This window comes from Saccostrea echinata, unplaced genomic scaffold (assembly GCF_033153115.1).
Source record: "Saccostrea echinata isolate AGI-Se365-2 ecotype Australia unplaced genomic scaffold, CSIRO_AGI_Sech_v1 ptg000029l, whole genome shotgun sequence".
In the NCBI taxonomy this organism is placed as follows: Eukaryota; Metazoa; Mollusca; class Bivalvia; order Ostreida; family Ostreidae; genus Saccostrea; species Saccostrea echinata.
The window spans coordinates 3,543,604-3,566,056 of NW_026889778.1; the positions used below are offsets into that span (position 1 = coordinate 3,543,604).

At 32.2% G+C, this 22,453-nt stretch overlaps 1 protein-coding gene across 1 annotated transcript in view; it reads right to left on the bottom strand.

Annotated features, from left to right (window-relative positions):
- The window catches only part of LOC133195481 (actin-related protein 8-like), a 239,032-nt gene that overhangs the window by 159,684 nt on the left and 56,895 nt on the right, over nucleotides 1-22,453 (bottom strand). The gene's annotated exons all lie outside the window — the stretch shown is intronic.

Sequence of the window (22,453 nt, forward strand, 5' to 3'; positions counted from 1 at the left end):
ATTTATATGATATTATTGTCAAAATAATAACAATAGTTCTTCTTAAGAGAAGTAGTTACCCCTGATGGGGTGGGGCCACAATAGAGAGGTAAAAATCTACATGTATCTTCTGCCAAAAGTTTCCTTTAATGGCAAATTAAGCTTTCCACCCACTATATTTAGAAGAAACTAGATCTGACCACTAAAGAATACTCCACGCAGTATAGTTAAGGCTACACATGAAGATAATATGGTAATGAGGTCATAATGAGGTTTGACGTCATGACAGTTGCTCCGCCCAGATAGATCTATATAAGGAAATAAAGCTCAAAAAAGCTATTTAATGATGATTGCGAGAATTTGTAATGAATATCTGTATTTTCATGTTTAAATAAATAAACATTAGTGATTTTCTCTTATAAAGTAGCAACACGTCTTCGAAATAATTCTCTTTTTATTGTGTCGTTTGGCTGCATTCGGCTTCAGCCAAGCGCCTGCACTCGGTGACACGGAATGTTGTTTACATCTAAAAACGTGGCGACAGCAGCTGAGATATGCAGTGGATAAATGCAACAGTCAGGCAATCTTTAAGGAGAATAGGGATAAAATAAGAGACCTGATGTTAGGCATTATTTATCTTTTTGATGAGAAGATCATGGAAAACTGAGACGATCCACACTACATGTACCTCCCTAGGTCCCTTCTGTTCATTAAGGTGTGTATGCGCATATGTATCAACATGTACACATACTATTCCGTACATCGAATGTAAAATAACCGTGAGTATGTAAAATAAGATGTATTATTACAGTCCGTCACAAACTGTAATGCAGTGCCTTGTGTGTATCCCCCCCCCCCCCCCCCCACACACACACACGCACACAAACATTATGAAAGTAACACACTTTTAAACATGCAATGATGTTGTCCTTTGGCATACATGTACAAACACGTTACATAATATAAGCACAGCATGTCATGATATCAAATTATATTTTAGATGCAGTCACACTTACAATGTACATGTATTTGTGAAGTCAAAGTGCACAGTGTACAACTGTACATACAAGAGTATAAGACCCTATGAATTTTAATTTATACCTCTTGCAATCAAAAATTTATGAATTTTAAGATTTCAGTTTTTACCAGTGATTCATATTTTAAATTTATCAGTAGAACTTTTATCTATCTGTATCACTAGGTTGTAAATTTGTAGAATTTCTACATTAATGAAGACAAAATATTTGAATTTTCATTCGTCTGACTACATGTACATAAGTCAGTCTTATTTGTATATACATGTATTTATAAACTGTTTATATGAATAATTCTTTTATCATTGTAGCTGTCGCAGAACTGGTTAAAACTGGCATTTACATCAAACAGAACTACCAATATAAATGCATCAATTTCTCCACTGGATATGATCACTACTAAAGCATTTCACATTAATTTTATAGTATGCCAGTGTTATTTTTTTTTTTAATTTTTGTATAGGTGAAAGGCTTAAATGTTATCGTTAGTATATTGATTTTATTTTTTTTTTTACTTTTAGCTACCAATGAATTCTAGTTTTGCAAATGTCATAGGTTTCAATTTCCCAGAAAAGTTTTGTATCAAAAGTTTGTTTTCATTTATTTTATGAATTTCAGAAAATATAGTATAACATACATATGTAGTTTGTTTTGCACAATGCAATGTTATTTCATTCTACAATAGTAATCATTATGTATTTCATTCATTACATATACGTATATTGTGTTGTAGCTACTCCCAAACAATTTGAACAGGCAGCAAGTGTTTGCACCAATAAAATAAAAAGGTATGCTCCATATTAGCTATATACCATACATATCAAGATTATTGAAATGTTTTGATAATAAAAACAGTAGAGTTACAAATATATACATGTATATGTTTTCCATGTTAATCAATGCATTGTTTTGAGTATCACTTTTTTGAGTATCACTCCTCCATGGCACCTGATCCCACCTCTGATATTTGGAGGTCCGTGTTTGCTCTGCTCCTATTTTGTATTGTATAATGGACTTTTGAGCTTGAATACTGTTTGTTATCTCCATATATTTCATTTTTCAAAACACCAATGAACTTTCCATAATGGCATTTCATTTTGTTTTCAGAATTGATTTCGTCCAGAAGAACTGTTTGAATTGTGGACTGTTTGAAATATTTTGCACCTGTTTAGAAATCCCTTCACAGCCTGCCTTTGAATTTGAAAAGCTGTTCTTAATTAAATGAATTTTCTAGATAAATAATACTTTGAATTTTTAACAGTACAATGGTGTGAAAGTTTGAAGGCTGTTAAGATTTGAATATCTTTACTTGCATGTATTCTGACAGGCCCGTAGCTGCCTATACGCAAATACGCAGGTGCGTACACATCGGGGGAGATTTATTAGAAGAGAAAAAATATCAATACCACCCAGCAAGCAAATATTTGTGTTTCAAATTATTTTATCTCGTACTGTTTCGATTCAAATTCAAATTTTATATTACCATGTCTTTATAACAAAATTGTAATGTTTTATCAAATCAATGCCAAAACCAAATAAAACATTCATTAATTTGTAATTCTTCTACAACACATTGATAATTTTTAAAGATCTTTGAGAAAATATCAACCGTTGAATGCTGTGATTCACTAGAATATGATTTGATATATAACATTATTTTTGTTAAGATTGAAATTAATTATATTTGTTGCTGAGAGTTAAAAAAGAGTAGATGTATCTTTTTAAAAAATATTCAGCCTCTACATGTACAATAAATTTGCATTGAAGTATTTAACTTTGTGTTAAAAACAATATTACTATGTCTTGTACGTTCTAAAGAAAATCGAAATGGCATGATTTTGAATGAAATATTTGGTAAAACCCATGAGCTTCCAGGGACTTCGCCCCTGGGCCCTCATCAGGGATTCGCCCTCGACCCACTGGGAGCCCCAAAGCGGACGCCAGCCGTTCTCTGTGTACATTAATTTTACTTCCATTCTGGCTACGCGCCTGTCTGTGTTTTTGGGCATCAACATGATCTAAATTTCAGCAAGTATATTGTGTTCACCTGTTCTTTAACAGAGTATCTGTTTCTTGGTTACAAAGTTTCTACTATGATTATCTTGTTTGCGCATGGATTGATAATAACTCAAAAAAATGAGACTAAAGCCTCCCACCCCCTCCCCCAAAGTGTGATTTGTGCTACAATACCCAAATAAGTAAAACCTGATGTAAGCACTGTTTAATAATTTATTTTTAACATGTAAGTAAGGTATATGGTATCAAAGGAGCCAGAGGCAAACTGGTGATGGGGAGGGGGGTGGGGGGTGGGTTACATCTGTAGAAAGGAAAACAGGTTATTTGATACAGGAGTAAGCACCCCGATCCCTTTCTACTGTTCTTAAAACTTTTAACGTAGTCTAGAATCCCTAAACAGTTGAAGGTTTGATAACTAAAAGAATCACATATGTATTTAAAAAAAAAAGTTCTGTTGGAGATAATTTTTCTGTGTGTCTACTGGGGGAGCATAAATATTTTATCATTGATAGGGGCTGTCTGTTGTTTGTTACAGATGACTGAAGCTTTCAATATGTTTAACCATGGGCATTTTCAATTGATTTACATGATTGATGTTGCGGCAAATTTTAGACCTATTGTTGACGAACGGAGGAAATGCGGTAGGTGTCAACAGAGACATATCAAATACGTCTTGTGTAGCATATAAAAGAACGAAGATATACAAAACAAAGTAAAGTCGTGGATTTTTTTATGTATACAGTTTTGATTTAGTGAAATAAAGCCCAGCACAGTCCGTAGGTATTATTTGTTTAAAATTTGCGAGGTACACAAACTCTATGAAGTACCACAGAGTTATCTCCCATGCCGGGTCAATGATGCGTTTGAAAACTATATTTAGAATGAATGTGTTAAGATTTCAATTTTTAATCAAAAAGTGCAAGGGCAAGGCGACAACCCAAGAGGTAGGTTTTTATTTTAAATTCTTTATTTTACTGTATAGTTTTTAAAAAGTGCTCATTTCTTTGTAATTCATTAGGCAATTTAAAATTTCCGATTAAATGATGAAAAATACCCTATTTTTGAATACTGGTGTTTGTTTTCAATGAATAATTTAAATATATCGGAACTCTGACTGAATGAGCATTAGTTTTTCGATAGGATAGATACCAAGGGACACAATGAAACATTGTACAGTTCAAATATTGTTTGCCTTGCCCTTGCACTTTTTGTTAAATTTGACATTTCATATTTTGACCTAAAATCGGAGCTCACGTGACTGTAGAGGGTCACATGATGACAAAAAATACCGATGTGAAAAGCGATGGACAAACTCTTCATAAAGCCATTAAGATATTTCAGATAGAGTTTCATGCTAAAAAATAAGACGGTTGAACTTTAAGCGTCTCGTTTTTTGGTGCCTTTTTATAGAAAATGTTGCCTTAACTGTACTGCGCAAATAATAAGTGTCCAATATCATATATAAACAATCGAACGAATGTTTATTGTCTCACTCTTGGAAGCTTAATTAAGGGGTTTATCTCTCCCAAAATTCCCAATTAATTCGATATGCAAGAGCATGCTCTACGTACGAACAATTTCTAAAACGAGGCAAGCTACTAACAAACAAGTTGATGAAACAAGAATATAAGCAGTTTCGTTATAAGCCATCATTTTGCAAGTTCCATGGTCGATACAATGACCTTGTCAGAAAATACAATCTATCATTAAGTCGAATGCTGACTTTTCATAGTAATTGTTAGGCCATTATGTACACATTGTCTACAGATTTTTCCGTTATTTCCCGATCATGACAAGGAGCACACGGCGGATGCTTACTCCTCCATGGCACTTCACCCCACCTCTGATGTTTTAGAGGTCCTTGTTTGCTCTGCTCCGGATTTGCATTGTTTCAATGGACTTTTGAGCTTTATTACTGTTCGTTATCTCCACATTTCAAGTAACAGAATTTTCAATCAAAATGAACACAACTTACAAAGTTACTTGAAATGTCCTTAAAAATAAGATATCTAACCTCTATTCATTTAGAATTAATGTGGGCATGTATTGGAACCAGTAATTCCCAAAGATAAACGTGTATTCCCTCAATTCCAAATTGCTAAATGATTCTTTTTAAAAATGTAGGTATAAGTGAGCAATCCTGGTTTTGATGAATGTTTGATTTGATAATGTTAAAAACCTTATCGACCAAATTTGTTATGATGCTGACTCCAGGAATGTCGTTCGGAAGAGGTTTCTAATTTCAAGACTAATTTCAAGAGTAATTCAAGACGTTTTTATATCCTACTAAATGAATGTTTATGGACAGGAAAGGAAACCAATTTAATTTGAAATACTGAATTGCATTGAATTAAATTTTTAAATGCTACATGTAACTTTGTAGTCAAGAATGTTCATTTCAATCTCAGTTACTTAGAATTATTATTACTATAAATAAATCTATGAAGAATAAATGGCCTAACCATTTAACGCACAATTCCTGATGTTTCTCCCCTTGGTAGAGGTATGAATCTTCTTTTCAACCTATTGAAATCCAATTTACACAAAGATGCTTCATGGCAAATATTGTCGATTTTGGCGTAGTGGGTAGGAGAAGGAAAAGAGAATATGAAAAGTTTGAAGACGACACAACAAAGGATATACATGTTTAAGAAAAACGCACCCAACCTGGGACTCTTACAGAAAAAGAGAATAAGCTCAAATATCCCTCTCTCCTTCATTGCTATACTGCGCATCACTAGGAAAAGTGTTTATTTTATGTTAAAATTGGCTCATTTTTTTTCCTTGACTTAGATATATCGACGACGTATAGTCAATTAACAATGGTTATTTCCATTCATATGTCGTTAGGATATATCCCGGTGAGCTTGAGATAAAAGATACTACAGAGTCTGACATATCTGTTTCATATTTGGATATTTTACTTGAAAAAGACGTTAATGGTAATCTAACAACCAAGCTTTATGATAAACGTGATGACTTTAACTTTTCAATCGACAACCTCCCTTACTTATGCAGCAATATACCTTCATCACCTGTATACAGAGTTTATATCTCTCAATTGATTCGATACGCAAGAGCATGCTCTACGTATGTACAATTTCTAAAACGAGGTAAATTATTGACAAACAAGTTGATGAAACAAGAATATCAGCAGTCTCGTTCAAAGTCATCATTTCCTAGGTTCTGTGGTCAATAAAAATTTAATGACCTCATCAGCAAATACAATTTATCATTGAGTCAAATACTGATACTAATTGTTAGGCCATTATTTACACACTGAATTATCGACGGATTTTTCCGTTATTTCCCGATCATGACAAGGAGCACACGGTGGGTGTGACCGGTCGGCAGGGGATGCTCACTCCTCCATGGCACCTGATCCCACCTCTGATGTTTTAGAGGTCGGTGTTTGTTCTGCACCTATTTTGTAATGTTTAATGGATTTTTGAGATTGAATACTGTTCGTTATCTCCATATATTTAATTTCAGAAAATATTTACTATATTTGTCACAATATGATGATAGAATACATAAAAATTAATTTAATAGATAATTCAGAACCAGCATAAATCATTTTACTGCACAAAATAGCTTTGTGTGTAACCAGCATGGAAATATAGGAATCTAAACTTAACAGAACGCACGACTCTCAAGGCGTAGTACGAATAAATCAACGGAATATAAACGTGCATAAATACATACCTTTCTAAACTGAATTTATTTTTGTAAAGCTACTATATTATCACATGACTTTAATTTTAATTGAAATAACATTGTATACCCCGCTCTGAACGGAATTTGGTTTGGTCACGTTATTTGACAGTCACGTGATAAATACATGTAATATTAATGTGTACTGTATGTAGGTCATAAACAAATTTCAATATCGCAAGGGCATACCATAGTTAGAATTAAAAATTTCAGTAATAAATTGTATCTTCATAACTTATAGTTTATGGAAAGTGCTGCTGCTTTAAATCGAATTCAGGTGACCTATTGCTATCCGTTTTTGTCCGTCGTCGTGCGTTAACATTTAAACATTTTCAGCTTCTTCTCTGAAACCGCTCAACCAATTTCAGCCAACTTTGGCATATAGCATCTATGGGTAAAGGGTGACAAAATTTGTGAATTTCATGGTCCCCGCCCCACTGGGGCCTGAGGGGTGGGGCTAAAACCACCAGAATTAATGCAATCTTTAAAAATCTTCTTCTTTACTCCTGGACGTCAAGCAGTCAAACTGTTGACATGATTGTAATAAGCATTGAGCCCTCTTCCAAAATTGTGAAATTCATGGCCCCAGGGTCAGGGGTTCTGGTGCTAGGGCGGGGCTATATAGATCATATAGTGAAAGTGCATTATTTCTTTGAAAATCTTCTTCTCTACTCCTGGGTATTATTTAAACAAATTAAATACATAGTTATGATAAGCAAGAGTGACTCTACCAAAATTATGAAATTCATGGCCCCAGGGTCAGGGGTTCTGGTGCTAGGGCGGGGCTATATAGGTCATAAAGTGAAAGTGCATAATTTCTTTGAAAATCTTCTCTACTCCTGGGTATCATTTAAACAAATTAAATACATAGTTATGATAAGCAAGAGTGACTCTACCAAAATTGTGAAATTCATGGCCCCAGAGTCAGGGGTTCTGGTGTTAGGGTGGGGCTATATAAATCATATAGTGAGAATGCATTAATGCTTTAAAAATCTTCTCTACTCCTGGGTATTATTTAAACAAATTAAATACATAGTTATGATAAGCAAGGATGCCTCTTCCAAAATTGTGAATTTCATGGACCCTGGATCAGGGGTTCTGGTGTTAGGGTGGGGCTCTATTTATTATATAGTGAAAATGCATTAATGCTTTAAAAATCTTCTTCTCTGCTCCTGGGTATTATTTAAACAAATTAAGTACATTGTTATAATAAGCAAGGATGTTTCTTCCTGAATTATGAAATTCATGGCCCCAGGTACAGGGGTTCTGGTGCTAGGGCGGGGCCATATATATCCTATAGTGAAGGTGAATTATTTCTTTAAAAATCTTCTTCTCTGCCCCTGGGTATTATTTAAACAAACTATTAGTATATTGTTATGATACGTAAGTATGCCTCTTCCAAAATTGTGAATTTCATGGCCCCAGGGTCAAGGGTTCTGGTGAAAAGGGGGGGGGGGCTCTATTGATTATATAGTGAAAAAGCAAAATTTCTCTGAAAATATTCTTTTCTGCTTCTGGCTAAAAAGCAAAGAAGCTAAGTGTATAGTTATGATGAGCATGATTGCTTCTTCCAGAGTAGTGAATTGCATGAACCCTGGGTCAGATGTGCTGGTGTAAGGGTGGGGCTCTTGATAATATAGTGAAAATGCATTAATTCTGTTAAATAATCCTCTCTGCTCCTTAGTGTTAATCAGATAAACAAAGTGATTACTTACATGTATGATGAATAAACTTCTGGTCCCAGGGTGAGAGGCTCTGGTGTTTCTCGGTGGGGATGGGAGGTGGGGGGGGGGGGAGGAGGGAGGGGGGCTCTATTGATAATGTAGTGAATCTGTAGTAAAAAATGCATTATTTCTTTGAAAATCTTCTCTGCACCCGGGCATATCAGAGGCAAAAAGAGTAAAAGTTTTAATAAATATTTTTGAACATCTGGACCATTTTGTCAAGTGTTCTGGTCCTGGCCAGGGCTCTATTAATTTGTATTCTACTGAGGGGAGTTATTCCCCTTTGCCATTTACTTTTGATAATTAGTCACTGTAAATAATGTACTTGAAAGGTTAATAGAATAAGAGAATTTTGCAAGATTTTTTATTGTATAATACAAAAAGTACTTTCATAGTTTTAATGATCAGGTAGACTTGTAAGTAATAGATAAATAAAAATGAGACAAAAATAACTTGTCTTATTCAATGTTCATCAAAGACCAAGAGAGTCCAATGTAAGAGATTTCAACAAGGAATTAAAACAGTACAGAAGCACTGATAGTTTGTTAATATACTGTATGGTGATAGTGATAAATGGGGAACAGATTAGAACCTAATTTATGAACTGTTAATGAACACTAGACTAACTATTTTGTTGATCCTGATCACCCTATTTTTCTTGCTTTTGGGCAACAAAGCTTCACCTTTCAGTTCATTTTATACTCTATGGATTCTCTAAATTGTTGTATTATACTCAGGTGACCGTTAAGGCCCTTGGGCCTCTTGTTTACTTAGTAATGCTCTCGATTTCAGGAAAGCAGCAGCACTTTTCAAGTTAAGGAATGTTTCCTTTATGCATATTCAAAAAATGGTCAAGATCTATTAAGTGTATGCCCTTGCCAAAAGGCAATTTAATGAGGCACTTCGAAGTAAAACATGCACACCCTGTACATAAAAATATTAGAATTAATTGAATACATTCCCTCGATAGTTTTTAAATAATGGCACTAAACAAAGGTTTCAGATTTGTAATAATGGTCTACCTAAGATTTGCAAATAATATTCTGTTTAATAATAAAATGCGTTTTTCACTGTGGAAAAAATACTTGATCCACCTCTCACTGAACATAAAATGCTTCCAAATTTTACCATGATGACGTCATGTCGACAAGTGTATTGCGATCAGTGACTTGTTTATAGTTTGCTGTGTGGAATTTAACTAGCGACAAAAATGAATGCAGTGGTAAGTTTGGATGTAGTTCATATCTCTTATGCAGTTTAAAACTGCAAATTATTTCATTTTCTGTTGTTTTGAAACTTTTGCGAAATATTGTAATACTTGTGTGATGTTCATAGTAGACATTTCCCGTATAAATTAGGCCCGCCCCCTTTATGCAGCCTTTACAGAGCTGCGAACTGTAAATGCTTTGAGAGGGAAAATTGATCACTTTCTTTTAAGACAAACTTTTCGCCACAAAATATAGTTCCTGGCCCAAACCTATTTGTATGGAATTTAATCGCGTTTTTTCGTAGAATATAGTGTTATGTGCATTGCAGAATCCAAATTGAATGCAAGAACTTTAATATAATACAGAATTTGAGAAATAAAGTTCCAGACAAAAACCTGCTCAAAAGCTCAGGATCAAACCTCATTAAGTTTGATACATGAAGTACACCCGTCTTTCAGGAACTCAGATGAATAGTTGACAGCTATTTTAATTGGTACTTGTCACACGTTCACAGGATCTGAATATTTTTTACTTGTTATAGTAAACAATCTTAAAATCAGATGAAAACCAAATCTTAATATACCTGGCCCTATGTATCAGCTGATGAGTCTATTCGTTTACAATGTAATGGAATATCATATTATTTACAATAATTTTTTTACTAAGAGATTGAAAGATTTTTGACAGGCAGTAACCATTTAGGCTAATGACATATCGATTTTGTCTTTTTGCAGGATACACCGCCATGTTTTGTAAAGAATTCCTTGTCACAATTTGTCATAAGAATTAAAGGTTTTTACTATATAGGGCAGGCCCCATAACATAGAAATTTGTAAGTTTTTCTCAAAGGGGGGTTGAAAATTAATTGCAAAAGGCTGGGTAATGCAGCGGAAAACAAAATCAAGACAACATGCCTTGTTCTTAATGTGTGCAGCTCTGAAATAAAAAGTCATCCTAACGAAATATATATTTGAATGTGTAATTCTTTCAGATTCTCTTAAATTGGAAAACTCACACGTGTATCTATTTGAATATAAAAAAAATGGATAAACTAATAAATGCATCAGTTATGTAAAGTTATTTAAATATTTACATATGGTTTATGTTTTTGGGAGAAAAATATTTGGAAAGAAATTAGTAGAACAGTCAGCAGATCAATAGATAATCAATCAAATCAATCAGATAAATGACTCCTTTAATGAGTACATTTACAAAACAACAGAAACAGTATCATGTGACTGCAACAACCTTGAAAAAATAAAAGCAATAAAACATCATTGACCAATCTCAAATCTGGCAAAAAAATATGAGGCAAAAAAAAAAAAAAAAAAAAAAAAAAAAAAAAACTTTTTTGGGCCAAATTTGAGGCCAGGTTAACTTTTAAGGCCACCCAAAAGTTAGTTTGGAGCCAAATTAGAGGTGAGTAGAGGCCCGGCCAGTGGGACCAGCCCAGGTTTTATAGTATGTCGATCACTTTTATCTTCACGTTTCATTCCAGATTGAACACATGATTCTATGGCCTTTCTTTCCGCTGTACTGTCGTGGAACGTTAAAATTTCGTCCTTCTTAGTTCAAGAAATTCCCTGAATTTTTTTGTTCGTTTTTGAAACCTTCGAGGGTCGTTCAATAACTAATGGAAAAGGTCATCTAAAAATACGAAAAGCGTGTAAAGCAGTTTCTTAGTATTTTCAATCATTCAATGTATTTTTATTAACCTTTACACATGTTTAAGCTTTATACCCATGACCAGAAAAACCTCAGCATACTCATCTGCATGGATGCCCAAAAGACACTGATAAATAGCACTTCCCATTCTGAAATTGTAGTCATTCGATTTTTTTTCATGCGTTTTTTTGGAATAAAAAGATCTCACAATGGCTGAGATTGGGATGATCTAGCTCTCTAAACTTTCATTTCTTCAAGGTTTCCTTTATTTCTCTCTGTTTTATTTGCAGCAGTGTTGTCAAGTACAGGAAAATTACTCTGAGGACCGGTGTTTGGACTTTCTTTACAGAAAATCTGCTTATCTTTCCTTTGTACAATTTTAAGATAAAAGTAACCATTAATGGTCCTTCCGTTGGGTATGTGTTCATGTTTTTCTGGATCTCTTGAATAGAAGGAAAACTAATAAAACATGTTTGGAGCCCTTAATTCTCTTTGTAAAAATAGGGCGATAGCTTTCTCTCTGTTTCCATATTTTATTATTGATCTTCCTTTTTGATTATATAAGGACACCCATGTTTCGTCATCCATCACCCAAGTGTAAACGTTGATTTTAATAACAACGAAGAATTAAAGTCTGGGTTCAATTAATATATTGTATATTCCATTATATGTACAGGCCATTTCATGTGTATGTAGTTCTGTAAAAAAAAATATTTAACAAATAATTCACAGACAAACAAACATACACAAACATCACATAAAACATTGAATTTTCTGGCTAAGGGAAATAACTCCATTTTCCTCATAACTTTAAGGATCATCATAAAATAATCATTTCAAGCATTATGTTATGCAATTCATTATCATAAAAAAATTACTTTTCACTATAAACATATCCATTCATAGTATTCAAATGAAATTCTATTTACAACACAAATAGACATCACAATATACACAAACTTCACTAAACACAAAGCTTACCAAATATTTGGTATATGAACCTGATCTTCCTGATCCTTAATTTCTCAGTCAGTCATAACTATAATAAATTATCACATTAAGTAAGTCTGACTGATTATTGGCAAAATATATTTAAAACTCATAAAAAATAATATTTTACAGAAATCTTATTCACATAACTTTCACACATCATGCTCATAATTAATAATGTTAAAATGTTAATGAACTGACCTGTTTAGTATATATAAATTGTCCATAAGTCCATAGGTCTGGTATAGAAATTGTCAGTAAATCATTTTGGAATTTTGAAGTCAGTAAAAATACACTGCTCACTCTAAGGATCTTTTTTGAATGTCTAAAAAAATTACTACAATAGTGAGCTTCTCACCAGAGTAGCCAATCAAATACCTGGGCTTAATGAGAAACACTATGGAAAAGCCTTAGTGTAATAAATATATACAAACGCTCTTACTTATAACTATTGAAAGTATGGAAATACATTATGGACAAAAATTAAAAACAATAAGTCAATGCTGTATTTTTATTAGATAATATCTTTATTAATAAAAACACGCGGTCACACAAGTTTTTCAAATATTTTTTCAAATATTTATTTTTAAGTAGTTGCACATTTAGCGAGTTTATACTGAGGCACTTGCAATAACGAATTTAATCTGTTATGACAGATTTGTTGAGTTCGTTATAACGAATTCAAAAATTTGTTAGAACGAATTCAACCCGTTTTAATGAATTCTAAAGCCTGTTATAACGAATTAAAGTTAAAACGAATTATAACGAATTAAATTCATTAAATCGAATTCAACAATTAGTTTTATAGAATTCCTATATATTTTTCTATATCCCCCGGTTGTTGAATTTAATTAAACGAATTTAATTCATTATAACAAATTCTAGAATTTGATTAAACGAATTTGATTTGTTATAACAAATTTTATTCATTTTTACGAATTCAACAAATTGTTATAACGAATAAAATCGTTATAACAAATTCGATAATTAGTTATATCGAATTCAAAAGTGTTTTTAATAGTTCCTAAATGGGAATCCGTATATTTTCGTCTTGTCAGATATCTTTTTTAAACAGTTTTCAGCTTTAAATTGTTGAGCATGCATGCCAGTGAATTTCTTTATGAGGACTATAGGAAAAAGCATGGGGTTTTCTGTAATTAGGAGTTCCTTACTGGACCCTTTCGACTCTTCAAAATAAAAATATTCGACATTTATTATGTTGCATTACTTACTGAATGACCCTTGTGGAGTTTAAGTGAAATGTTAGATTATATGCCGTGCGCTGCCTAGGCATATCTTGCTACTGTGTTTCAAACTATCGATAAGATTTACTATGTGCTATTATGCATCGCGACGTCATGTTATTTGCTTTTTGTGATAGAGAAACTATGCACTGTGACGTCATGTCTTAACCTCCGGCTCAAGCCTGGTGTACGGAAATTTACACCCGCGGCTTACTAACAAATCAAATCTCATGTTACAAGCTAGATAGGAATTATTCCTTTTTTTATACCTCATTATAATTATTCTATACAACACGTTATCTGATTGGTTATAGATTATCACGTGACAGGGCCATAAATCTTCATATTTCCCTGTCGTTGTCGTGCTTTTCATCATATTCAACCTCTTGGGAAACCAAGTATATTTTCTCGCAATAGTTATCGTTCGTCGAACGAAAACTCCTTAGAGTAGTAGACGTTCAAATGGCCTTGTTCACGTCACAAAATTGCTGGTTACATGTATTTCATTGGAGTGTGATGTGTCTAGTAACTTTACGTTAATATTGAAAGTGAATTTGTAAACGGGGCCGAACTTGAAAGTTTCTGTTTATTTTCAAAGTTTTTGCATGTTTCCGTATAATAAACAACTTATTGCAGCCCTTTGGGAATATGATATTTCTTGGCTGAATAAATCTTCATGTTTCCCGAACATTCATGCAATAACTGTATAATATACATGTATTTTGATGAAACGCTCATCCTTATTTATTATAGGATTAAACGTTCTTTTTTCAGAATTTATCGATGTGTACACTAATGCCTTTGTACTCACAAACTGCGAAGCACTTTTATGTAAAGTTTGTGAGTACAAAGGCATGAGTTTACACATCGATAAATTCTGAAAAAAGAACGTTTAATTCTTATAATTCCAATTACGAAGTTTTAAAATTATTTCTCTTTGAAGCCTCCATACAATCTGTTATTTCTGTACAGCGTAGGAATACTTTATGCTGCGATGTGGAAATGATTCGCAATCGAGATGAACGTCGATAAAGTTCAACTTTAAATGTCAAAACATTTAATAAAATAATCTTATAAAAACTCTTCGAATATTGTTTAAGTCAACAAATACAAGTAGACTTCAATAGAATTCGTCGTTGACCATGTTGACAATATAACGACAGACGCTCTAAAACGAAAGTAACAGACCGACGACAACCTTGATTTGCTCTGGTTTGATCAAAGACGGGAAAGAATATAGGATGTAGAAAAATGAATTTGATGCTAATAAGGCAAGAGTCTAAGGTACGCTTTTCTTTCCTATCACAGCGCTACCGAGAACTGAGCTGATTTGTTTTGTAGGCCTATTAGGAACGTCGAGAATATGACTTCAGAGATTTAAAATTCACACTCGTGATCTGACAGTGACATTAACAAAATAATCTCGTCTGTCAGTCCTGTGTGTCGTCAGTTTTGTTTTTATTTAATTTCAAGTTTCTGTAATTGTTTAGCTAAAACACAGAATAGAAGTAACGATTTATTTCATTTTTTTTTTTTTACAATAAAAGCTAGGTCAAGAAAGTAGTTCTGATTGAGAATTTATCGATGTGTAAACTTTTTCTTGAATTTGTTCTCGTCCAATCAAAACACAGGAAATCAATAAATAAAATTAAGATTGGTATTATATACGGGTGTACTATTTTAATTTAAAAAAAAAGACCGATTTTTATTATTTAAGTATTTATTGATGTTTTCAAATACTAATTTTCTATATGAGAGTGAATTAATTAATTATCTCGAATATTACTCTAAAAATTCGGAATTTGACACAGACAATTTTAATTTCAATATGCCCTGCTCTTGACCATTACATTGACTTTGTAACATTATAGAGAGAGAGAGAGAGAGAGAGAGAGAGAGAGAGAGAGAGAGAGAGGTTTAATACATAAAACATGATTTCGGTAATAATATTCTCGAATAATGCGTCTTACTATACATGTGCGTGAAAAGGTGAAGATAACGAACAGTGATTAATTTCTTAAATACAAATCTCGAAGAGGCCACCAAAAAAAAAAAATCTTACCCCCGGAAATGACACCAGAGGTGGGATCATACGCCGAACAGAATGTTTATTGTATATATAAAATGATTTAAAATTATTGATCTGGTGACATATTTTAGGACTGAAACAGGCTTAGTAGGAAAATGAAACGATAAATATTCCTGTCGGTATTGTTAATTCAAACTTATTTGAATCTAGCAGACGCAGCCTTTAAGAAAAAAAAATATTACACCACATGATAGATAAACAAGATTTAACTTGAGTACATTCTCTACCTACCTTGTTATAACATTAATTTTCTTCGTTAATTTTACCAAGAACTATTGTTTATCCTTCAGCTAGGTTAAAGAGTCTTGTGTAAATGATACAAAAACTGTACATTCTAAATGTTTTAAGGGGAAGAAGGACCTTGAGCTGAAAAAATACTTGTCATTCATTTTTTTTTATATTTTGTATATTTCTAATTAACTATGTCCCACATATCTTAAAGCAGAAATATCATTAGGTTTCTGACCTTATTTTCGAGATATTGATTAACAAATACTATGTCCTGCAGTATCTAAGTGGAGTTTTAATTCTCCATGTTTCCGGGCTCATTACTCTGTCCACAATGGGATTTTTTAAGCATTCATAAAAAAAATATGTAAGTGGACATGTATCTTTTAAAATATTTTAGAGTATGAATAGGGTTTAAGATTCGAAAAAGCAAGTTTCTTCTATCACTCTGCATCTGGATAGGGAAAATTACGTACTTTTTAAGACAACTTAAACAACATAAAACGTAATTTACAAAAAATTCTATCATTCAATATTTTTAAATTTACCGTGAAATGCAAGTCCTTCGTATTATTGATTAACTGTAAAAATTTCGAATGGTGAAGCTGACCTCAATATTGCACAGGACATCGTGAAAGAAGGCATAAGCATGACAAAACCGTGTCATGTTTACATTTCCCGAGTACGGGAAAAACCAACTATGACGTCACATGTAAGCTAAATAAGCGAAATAAGATATACCTACATAAGATTTCCGTCATCAGCAATGCAAAAATAATTTTTGCGTTCCCTGTTTCTCAGAATATTTCATCAAATACTGATTATGACCTGTTTTTACATAAAAACACCGCCCCTGTATTCACCGAGTATGATCTTGCTGTACTAACAGATCGTGTATGACGTCACCGACTTTTTGGACGCGCAGTTTAGGGAAACAGAGGAGTGGATCAAACAATTTCATAATTTGTTAATGTTTACAAGAATGTTAAAACTTTTTATTTTTTGTACATAAGATGGTAATCAAAGTAAACAAATTGTCAAAAATTAATACAAGAACTGATGCTTTACACGTTTTGCACTTATATAAACGGAGACTATGACGTAGTTAAACAGAGTCATGTGACCATGTGTCCTTCATCCCCTTAAGTCCACATATAACGTTCACTACTGGAAATAATTCAGGCGTGCAACCATATATTCATACTTCATTAAATTTAAAAAAGAACTTAAACAACCTGAAGATAAAAATAACCTTCAATGTAAATTATATTTAAACTTCATCATGCGATTTACTGATTGTTGGCTATTTTATATAGAGTCGGCAGTATTTCAGCCATTTTACTGCGATTAGGGTGATGCAGCTGTTTTAGGTAATCGTAGCTATAAGCTTGTGTTACATGTGAATTAAAAAAGGTTTTTTTTTTAAATGAGTAGCAGTACATAACTAAATTATATTGATATGCAAACATTTTAAGAAGCTGTGGATTCTTTTTGGTTTCAATTAATGAACCCAGGGTTAAGCATTTACTAATATCATTAATTAGATCTTATAGAATACATGTATTCAAGAGAAAAAAATAAATCTTCATTTTCGAATCTTAAAAACTATATATATATATATGCCAGCCGCTCGCTTGGCGCTGTGCACTCAAACTCAATAAAAGGGTGCAATTACTGCCGCCTGTGAAATACTTTCAAACTATGCATTACATTTCAAATGATTGAATGTTATTTTAATGTTTGTAGACTTGTTAAGCTAGGCTGCTAGAATGGGATAGTTTGAATAATGTTATTACAGACGCGCAGTTTGGATTTAAACCTGGAAATAGTACGGTTGATGCAATATTTGTACTACAAACATTAGTTAATAAATTTTTGCAGAAAAAGGGTGGCCGACTATATTGCTGTTTTATAGATTATCGAAAAGCATTTGATCTAATTGATAGAGCTAAAATGTGGTGTAAATTAGTTAAACAAGGTATAACAGGCAAAATGTTCAATATTATTAAATCATTATATGCTAGTGTGAAATCATGTGTGAAGTTCAATGGTATGCTGTCGGAGTATTTTGAAAATAATGTGGGCTTACTGCAGGGGGAGGTTTTTTCACCTCTATTGTTTTCATTATATGTTAATGATTGTGAGATGCATTTTTTAGAAAACAATTGTCCTTATGTTGAACTGCAGTTAATTTCCATTTTTTTATTGATGTATGCAGATGATATGGTACTTATTGCAGACTCACCAATGTCACTTCAACCATTATTGAATGAATTAAGTACTTATAATAAGAAATGGGGTCTTGAAGTTAATACAGATAAAACCAAAATTTTAGTTTTTAGAAATGGTAAAAGTTTACGAAATGAAGAAAAATGGGTTTACAATGGAAAAGAACTTGAAATAGTAGATAGATTCAGTTATCTAGGAATGTGTTTCAATTATAATGGTAAATTTAATATAACTCAAAAGCACGTAGCTGAACAGGGAAGAAAAGCATTTTATGCGTTGAACAAAAAATTCTGCAACTTTGATTTTAATGTCGAAACTCAAATATCACTTTTTGAAATGTATGTATGTAGTATTCTTAATTATGGAGCAGAGGTGTGGGGATTTCATAAAGCTCCAGATGTAGAAAAAATACAAAGTCTCTTTTGTAAAAAGTTACTTCGTTTAAAAAAAAGTGCCTGTAACAATCTTGTGTATTTCGAACTTGGAAGAATGCCTATGAGGGAATCTAGAAAATTGAAAATTATAAAATATTTTTTGAAACTAAAGGGGACACAAAATATTCTACTAAAATCATGCTTGGAAGAAAGAGTAAGGAATAATGATAGTTGGATCAGAGATATTCAAAATGAACTTAATAAACTGGGACTTGGCTATATATTTGATGCAGATTTCAATGATAATACTTACATGTTAGTAAAACAAAGATTCCTTGAGGTGAATAATCATACTATGATTTCTAATATTTGTAGCAATGCCCGTAGCCCGCTATACCAACATTTGGTTGATAATTTTGGTATACAATATTACTTGCGTAAACCTATTAATTATATGTACAAAATACAAATTGCTAGAATTAGACTATCTGCACATAATCTAAATGTTGAAACTGGTAGATATGTTAATGAAATTAGAAAAAACAGATTATGTAAAATGTGCTCTTTGAATGTTATCGAAGACGAATTTCATTTTATTTTACAATGTCCTTTTTATCATGACCTTAGATCTAAGTATTTGAAAAAGTATTATTATAAGAAATCCAGTGTTTGGAAATTAATTCAACTTCTAAGTGTACAAAATATAAAGGAACTTTGTAACCTTGGAAAATATTTATATCAAGCTTCCACTAGAAGAATGAAACATTTGTAAATTTTTAAGTATTTCATAATTACAGTTGCCTGTTAGAAAACACGTCCTACATAGTTTACTTGCTATTTATTGATTACGCTCACTCTCATATTGTTATATTTTACAATATTGTATATATGTTTATATATGTTATCTGATGTGTCGTATGACGCAAAGAAATAAAGAACTTGAACTTAAAACTAACCCTTATGTAACAGCTGTCTGACTTCACTAAAACTCGCGTAAATTATCTCCAAATGTGTCATTTTGAAATGTTCGTTACTGTCGCCGGTAACAGAGTTTGCACTTAAGGTGCTTAATTTTAAAACTTAAAGAAAAGAAACCGTAAAAAATAACATCATTTAAGATTAAACATATCAAAGTCTGAAAATTAAAAATAACATCGATGTATTTTGACTGATTTTATGTTCTGTACTTGATTTTAAAGCGATGTCGCCAAATAAGACACACGATAAATATCGCCAAATAAAAATATTATGAACGTTACTTATCAAGACACAAATATAACTATAGACAAGCGATGCGAATTTTTATGTAGCTTACTATCACAAACATCCTTTCTTAATACATATACATTTCAACTTTCATCCGCATAAATTTAATTCAGTCTGTAACTTTGCCTTCTTTCTGCGATGAAATAACAATGAAATGTTCGTTACCTTATTCATGCAACTAAACGTACTATCTTCACATCGGCTGATTATTTCATTACAGAACTAATGTGTGTCGCAAAGAAAAACAACATTTATATCAGCAATCCTACTTTCATTCGAATCAATATTCCATGGTATGTGCTTGTTTGAAATGTTCGTTACTGAAATGTTCGTTACATAGTTTTAAATTCAGTCACTTTAAACGGCACGAAAACACAACTTCAAGCGTGTTTAGGATAGAAGTTACAACCCGCCACAATATTTGAATGTCAGTGTTGAAGGTGAAACATTCAAACATTCAATTTCTTAAATACTTCATGCTGAAGACAAGGTTGGTCAATACACTGATGTGTACTGTGAGTTATGAACAATATTATGATATTTATTTATACAGAACAACTGAGAATGAATAAATAGACCTCTGCTTAGAATTTGACATCAATGTTTGTGCTGTATATCTATAGTATTGCTCAAAATAAACAAAGAAATGTTCGTTACAGATGGTAACGAACATTTCACTTTCGGTATCATATCGTATTGAAGTATTTTTTAAAATTTCTTTATCCGTCTATGAAGTTAATTGGATTAGAAACAATGTACCACATGTATGAGAAGTTGAATTTTGATTTGTTTATATAATTAAAACAGTAACACTACACAGTGAACACAGTGTTTTAAGATATGTCATGTTGATATTGTTTTGTTTTTTAATATTATTCTTGATCTATTGAAATTTTGACAAAACGGCATTTTGTCATTTCATTTACTGTACAGAAAGTATGCACACATAATCATGTTTATCATGGATGTTTCCTTCTCAAAATTTAATATTTTTTTCAAAATTAGTCTAAAATTCATAAGTAACGAACATTTATGAAATGTGGTAACAAACATTTCTCATCATGTTATGTAATTTTATTTCATTTCTATTTAAACTAAATGGAAAAATCACTAGCTGAAAGTCAGAAAGACTACCGGGAAAGACTAAGGCTAAGGAAAATAAGAAAGAATGTAATTATAAGCTATATACAGCCGTGATTAGGATTTGTGAAATGTAACGGACATTTCTAACGATTGCAAATTTAACAATTTTACAGACTGTAAAGTAACTTTCAAGAAACAAAAATGTTTTCAGAAGTGAGGAAAAACCTTATTGTATAATTTGGTACAAATGATATTTTAGACATGCATGGAATTAAAAAAAAATGGAATATTAATCTGTTGGTAACGTACATTTCCAAAGGATATGACTATCACAGTGTAGGAAATTGACCCGTTTATTGACTATTCAATAGAAATCAATATTCTTATTATGATTGTTTCTCATCATTATTATGAATATTTACAGAAAATTTTATCACAAAATCCAAAATTATTTCTCTAATGGCACAAAATTGCCCTTTTCACAGTCAAATGACTTCAAAATCATTTATTGACACCTGCATAATATATTTCAGCAGTAACTTGTGTGTTATTTGCGTCAATAAAATAATTTACACTAAATTTATTTAAAAGTAAGTGAATACGTATTGTTAAAATTTAATTTAAATCTATCTAAATCAAAACATGTTTATTCATGAAATGTACGTTATTTTTAGTCCCTTTTTGTTCTATGATTGCAAAGACATTGTATTTTGTTTGGCGAATCCCATATTCTTTTAATGAAGATTAAAACACATATTTTCAATGTTTGTTGTATCATATTTCTTTTAGTATTTGTAGAGTGTAAAACATGCAATATTTTTATAATCCTAAAATGGGGAAAAGTCCAAATAATACCATTTCCTGTAACATACGGTATATCACTAATAATAAATCTCATTCCGAGTATTCCATGGTTTTTAAATACGTACACAAAGTGTTTTTATTATACCTTGTTATAATTTGATATTTATAATCTAATATTTTGTGTTAAGCCACTGAAAAAGTAATGAAACACCCTGGTAACGTACATTTTTAAGGTTAAATTTTATGATAAAATGCCATAACTTTAAAATGTCACAACTCAGAAACCCATCAATTCTTGTTGAAAAAAAATTGTATTTGTAATGTTGAATTATTGATTTTTAACTATCAATCAATGTTTTTCTGTTTTCTTACAATCCATTTTATGACCGATGCCACTGGGTCTTTGCACCCTTTTATTGAGTTTGAGTGTGACATGGTTAAAGCGATTTCTGCAGAGTTGCGGAGTAAGGAGTTGATCCTACCTTGAACCCGCGACGGGTTCAAATCCTATTGCAGGACATGAAGATCGGTCCTTCGGATGAGACCGTATAAACCGAGGTCCCGTGTCGCAGTAGGTGCAGGCACGATAAAGATCCCTGAGTGAAAAATTCTCGAAGGGACGTTAAACAAACAAACAAGCAATCAAAACCCAGTCAGTGTTCTTGGTATTTAACGGGTCTAGTGTTATATAGAGCTAAATTATGATCACGATATTGAATCAGTCTCTTTTATGGAAGTAAAAAAAAGGAAACACACTTTAAAAATATTCTTTTATAATTAAATTCAAGTTGTAACGCTCCATATAA